Source organism: Phacochoerus africanus, chromosome 2 (genome assembly GCF_016906955.1).
Source record: "Phacochoerus africanus isolate WHEZ1 chromosome 2, ROS_Pafr_v1, whole genome shotgun sequence".
NCBI lineage: Eukaryota > Metazoa > Chordata > Mammalia > Artiodactyla > Suidae > Phacochoerus > Phacochoerus africanus.
The window spans coordinates 63,980,533-63,986,532 of NC_062545.1; the positions used below are offsets into that span (position 1 = coordinate 63,980,533).

General features: G+C 44.8%; 1 protein-coding gene across 1 annotated transcript in view; it reads right to left on the bottom strand.

Moving 5' to 3' along the window:
• GPR63 (G protein-coupled receptor 63) overlaps positions 1 to 4,466 on the bottom strand; it is a 58,403-nt gene extending 53,937 nt beyond the window's left edge. The window contains exon 1 of the mRNA XM_047769356.1: positions 4,216 to 4,466. The gene's annotated coding sequence lies outside the window, so the exon portion shown is untranslated. The remainder of the gene's footprint in view (positions 1 to 4,215) is intronic.
• Positions 4,467 to 6,000: the final 1,534 nt, after the last annotated feature.

A 6,000-nucleotide genomic window follows, 5' to 3' on the forward strand; every position in this document is an offset into this window, starting at 1 on the left:
ACAACTCACAGCAATGCCAGATCCTTAACCCGCTGAGCAAGGGCAGGGATCTAACCTGTCTCCTCAAGGATGCTAGTCAGATTCATTTCCACTGAGCCATGACGGGAACGTCAATACAGTGTTATTATTAATTTCAATAAATAACAACTAGATTTCCTCATTATCAATTTCAATAGGTGACCATTAAATTACCCTCCTAAATGCTAAATACACTCTTTTGCCCAAGACCTGAAAGCCTATGTTAAAATTCAACCTTCTCAACTCTTCATTACATTTTTAATGAATAAAAATGAGCTTTCCAGTATATTAAGCTAGTTTCATGCTTGAGTTTTCTGAATCTTCTGTCATACAGAAACAAGAACAAATTACTTTTACCAATCCTGTCCATATTTACTGGCACAGAGGCTAAAAGGCACTTTATCCTATGTGTCAAACTCAAAGACTGAAACAGCTTGCTGTCAGCTTCAAAACCATTTTTCACAAGCATGGCATACTGCCTCAAGCCAACTAAACACTAAAGCATGTTGGGCTGCCCACACTGCAAATTATTTGGAATGTACTCCATGTTTTGTGGTTGCAAAAGTACCTATTTTGTGGATTATCCAGTTCAAATCAGGGCCACATCTGACCTTAAAGAGAAAATTCCCAGGAAACCGAAACTATAATTGACCAAGATCCCATCAGTTCTGAAAGTCTGTGATCTCATGCTCACAGTCAAACATTTCAAATGTTATTTTTTTTAAATTGAAGAGACACAATATAAACTCTGTGAAGCATTTACTGTCTGTTTCCAGTAAACACTAAGAACTCATCCTAAATATACACATTATGGTTGGAAAAAAAAGAAAAAGAATTGCTACCTGTAACAAAATAAAGGGCATTTGTAGCAAATACAAACATATTTCTGGTAAATGCCTAGCAGAGGGAAGAAAAACTCAGTCTAAAAAAAAAATCATTCCACTTCTAATTTTCATATACATGCTGAAATATAGCAGCTTCAGCTATGGAACATAAGAAATATTCCAAAGCTTCTCTGTAGTAAATGGAACATTGCATCATAGGTATTATTTTTCCAAGTATTAACAAGTACCTCTCTCAAATCAAATACTCATGGTATCATTTCACAAATCGGAGTACCAAAACTTCCCCAAGATTTGCCTGCCATGCCTTTGAGGTCCACTCTCTTTAAGTCCCAGACCTATGGGGAATGCTCTAAAGGTCATTTTTGAAATGTTAAAAGAGGGAGTTTTCCCTCATGGCTCAGCAGAAACAAATCCAACTACTATCCATGAGGATGTGGGTTCGATCCCTAGCCTCCTTTAGTGGGTCAGGGATCCAGTGTTGCAGTGAGCTGTGATGTAGGCCGCAGATGTGGCTCAGATCCCGCGTGGCTGTAGCACAGGCCAGCAGCTGTAGTTCCCTAGTCTGGGAACTTCCGGATGCCTCAAGTGTGGCCCTAAAAAGCAAAATAAATAAATATATAAATAAATGAAGTGTTAAAAGAAAACTGGAAAAGAAAAAAAAAGAAAGGAGTTCCCATCATGGCTCAGTGGTTAACGAATCCAACTAGGAACCATGAGGTTGCGGGTTTGATACCTGGCCTCCCTCAGTGGGTTGAGGATCTGGCGTTGCCGTGAGCTGTGGTGTAGGTAGAAGACGCAGCTCGTATCCCGCGTTGCTGTGGCTCTGGCGTAGGCTGGTGGCTACAGCTCCGATAAGACCCCTAGCCTGGGAACCTCCATATGCTGCGGGTGCAGCCCTAGAAAAGACTAAAAAAAAAAAACAGAAAAGAAAACTCGGGAGTTCCTGTCGTGGCACAGTGGTTAACGAATCCGACTAGGAACCATAAGGTTGCGGGTTCGGTCCCTGCCCTTGCTCAGTGGGTTAACGATCCAGCGTTGCCGTGAGCTGTGGTGTAGGCCGCAGACGTGGCTCGGATCCTGCGTTGCTGTGGCTCAGGCGTAGGCCAGCAGCGACAGCTCCGATTCGACCCCTAGCCTGGGAACCTCCATATGCCGCTGGAGCAGCCCCAGAAAAGGCAAAAAGACAGAAAAAAAAAAGAAAACTCTATATTGACAAGCTAAATTTTACCTAGGGAATCTTCTATTAGAGAAGATAAATACTGGAGCTTAAGAAATGTCTGATTCAATCATCTGTTAGTGGAATAATTCAGTCCATTTGAATAAACATGTAGTTAGGATCACTGGCATGTGGCTCTCTGGTCCAAGCCTTGTGTGAGAATAAAAACATGCTAGAAAACACAGTATTTTTTAACTTAACTGATACTGATGAAATTGCTGAAGAAATGACAAGCCCTAACAAGAACTATTTTTAGCTTTTGATCTTTCAGACCTGCTGTTCTTAGTGCAGGAGTATTATTGAGTCCCTGAACAGTTTTCCCTTTTACAGACATATAAAGATACATAAACCTATGTATACCCATATCTATAGCTAGATACGGATTTTATACATTTATATATATGTATATGTGACATACATTCATATATATGATACACATATATTCAGTTTCAAAAGAATCATTCACAAAATAATCTCAAATCAAATAAATCACATATCAAAAATCAAGGTACTCATTCTAATCCACACAATTCTAGGAACTAAGTCACATCCTCCTTAGAACCCCAAATTCTTACTGAATGCAGTACTTGTTGCCTGGAGTTCAACAAACTTAAGGTAAAATAGTAACTGCAGTTATTTAAGCAGATGACTTCTTCGAAGCAAGTTTTTTCCAAGAATGTTCAGTTTGCTGCAAATTTTCAGAAAATGCTTGAGATGGTGAGTTCTTTTATTTATTTATTCCAGAGTAAATATTAAACCTATACCCCAAACAAAATGTTATCATATTAATATTTACTCTGGAATAATTTTCTTTCAAAATTTCCCCACTGAACATAAATTGTCTCCTACCATATTCTCTGTCTATTTTGATAGTACATTTTTCCACACTCAGATTATATGACAATTTAAATACTTTCTAACACTTTTTTCTTTTAACAAGCTCCCACTTTTTTTTTTTTCAAAATAATCTGGATGATATATAATCAATTTCATCACTACAATTCTGACTATGTAACACTTCACAAAATATAGGGACTTGTCATCAGCACCTCTGATTTGTCAGCATCAGATAATACAATGTGAATGGAGAAGACAGAAACAGGAATAGACAGGTGTGGTGGAGACCTGGGGGTGTGAGAAAATGAGCTTCCTTCACCCACGGAACACATGAAAAAAGAAAACTTAGCCATTTTGTGCAATAAATGTACTTACATATTAGGTTCCATCAAATAATTACACCCACTACATACCTCACCCAGGAGTAAAACTATCTGAAGCAATGTCAGATTATGCAAGAAACATCAGATTTTATTTATGATTCTTAGAAGTATGCCTTTCATAAGTATGAATATGAAGACCAAGACTAAATGTTTCTTGGGGACTAAAAGATCACTTGGATCTTTAGGTCAGCCCCAGGGGGTAAATTTCAGTAAAAATAAATAAATAAATAAACTGTTGGATTTTGCTGTTGTTTATTTTAGCACCCTCATCCTCCAGGATTGTTCTTTCCTTTAAAAAAAAAAAAAAAAATGTTTCCCAAAAGGGGAGGAGGGAGGACTAAAATCAGTGCAAGGCTGAACACCGACCAAGGCTGAAAGATCCACAGCGCCAAAAGCTTACCCACATGTAAGGCAACCCCTCGTAACTGCTGGAATCGGAAGGAGCCTTCCGACTTGGGCAGATTTCACCCCTTAAAAGTGAGGAGCCCACCATGTAAAAGTTCAGGATTCCATCCCCTTCCTCTCACTCCCAATACTTAGCATCTCTAGGGGAGAACCCGGCAGAGAAAAGCCCGGCACTGGGTGCCGACCTGCAGCCGACCAGTTTCCTCGAAGGCCTCGGCGCCCGGGCAGGCAGGGGACAAGGCAGGGGGCGGCAGGAGGCCAGGCGAAGCGGCACCTGGGGGACACCGAGTCCCGGCCGGACCCCACTGTGCGGTGCTGGCTGCTGAAAGCCCTCTAGTCCGGCTGCACAAATCCTTCCGAAAACCCGAGCTTCTTCAGCACAACTTCGGTCTAACCAGCCTCTTCCTCCGCCACCCACTCCGCCCAACCGCACACCCTTCCCAGCGCGGCGAATCAAAGCGCTCCCCGCGGGCGGCTACCTGTCCCGAGGGCCGGGGACCCCAACTCTCACCTCATACAAAGGGCTGCGCGCGGGCGCCTGCGGGAGAGCCCAGGGAGCATGGCCCCAGCCAGTGCCTCCCGGAACTTTCCTGACATAGCACTTCTCTCCTCCGCTGCAAAAAACGACGCTTCCAGGCAGAGGGGGAGGAGGCGGAGGTGGCGGTGGCGGTCCAGGCGGCGGCGGCGGTGGCGGCTGGAGCTGGAGCAGAAAGTGAGGAGCATCGCGGACGAGCGCCGCTACCTCCCGATCTGCCGAGGGGTTCCCGCCCCTAGGGTAATCGAGCTCCCTCTTAAAGGCGCCCGCCGCGTTTTAGGACGCGCGGCAAGGGGGAGGTGACAAGGAAGGAGGGAGGGGCCAGCAGAGGCGGAGAGCGTCCAGGGGCCACCACCCAGGCTGCCGCTCTTTCTCTGCCGGGTCTGGTGACCCACCGCCTGGGCAAAAAAAAAAAAGACAAGTGCTGGGATCTGGCACCGGGGGGCCGCCTTCGCCGCGGGCTTGCACCCCATGACGGTCTGAGAACGTCTCCCCTTATGCTCACTGCCCCAGCCCTCCCCCTCCTTTAAGGTCCGTCTCCCCGGCCCTCCGTTGGCAGCGCCTTCGCCGACGCCCCCTAAGCCGGTGCGCGCCGCTGGCGACTGCCCAGTGGAATTGCGTTTCCTCCCGTGTTTCCAGGTTTTTCTTCCTCCATTTCCAACGCAGCGATGAGAGACTCCCCCCAGGTGCGCTGGTGGCGGAGATAACTAAAGACCAGAGGGGGCCCCAGGACTGACCGCTGAAGGTCTCACTTCTGTGTGACACAGGAGACTTACCAAATACCCTGCCTTTTTTTTTTTTTTTTTTTTAACTATATACGCTGTTCTCTTCCAGTGGCCAATGGCCAGGTGACCTCCAACTGGACTTCTTGAACCATTGACTTTCATCAACAAAGACCAGCTGTAAAGATCGCCAAGCTGAATTCAGGAAGGCCCCCCACAAAAGATACCACCTTATGATCCTTAAGATCAAATGATCTTGGGAAATGCAGCTTTCAACGGACAAGCGAGATTGTTTTTACAGCTTTCATCAACCTTTGTGATCACTGCTGAGGGCACAGTGGGGTATGGCCAGCGTCAGAATGCCCAAGACACACAGCATCAGCAGCTATCAACACTCTGGGAAGAGACCATAATAACCATGGGATGTGGGCAGCAGAGGACTGTTTTTCTACCTCATGGCTCCAACTTTTGCTTCTTAGTACTGTGGGACCTCAGCACAATATTGTGTCATCTGTACCCTACAGTGTATTCTGGCTGAGATAGAGCTGGACAAGATTAAGCTCCAGCCTGGGCTCCCAAGAAGGGGGAGTGGGGCATTTGAGGAAGAGGTATTTTCTAATTCACATAGAGGCACTTGCATCAATTGCCTGAGACAACCTCATTTCTTCCTCCCCTGCTACCTGCAACTATGAAACAAGCCAATGTTGACTTGTGGAAGAAGAGGGCAGGGAGACAATATGTAAAAGGTGGGAGAAACTTTTCTTACCAGACAGAGAGGAAATATGTATTGGGATCTATAAAAGCAGGAGACATGGCCCTGTCTGACCAAACATAAGATGAGAGAGAAGTTTAGCAGTGAGCAAGAGGGAAGATATCTTGGTTTTATGATAAACTCCTGTACAGTCATGATAGTTGGATGTAATAGGTACCTAACCCAAACTGACTTTTTAAAGCCTACAGTGAAGGAGGTTAGAATATATTGGCTCACATGCTTATAAATCCCAAGAGTAGAACTGGCAAATAAATAAATAAATAATAA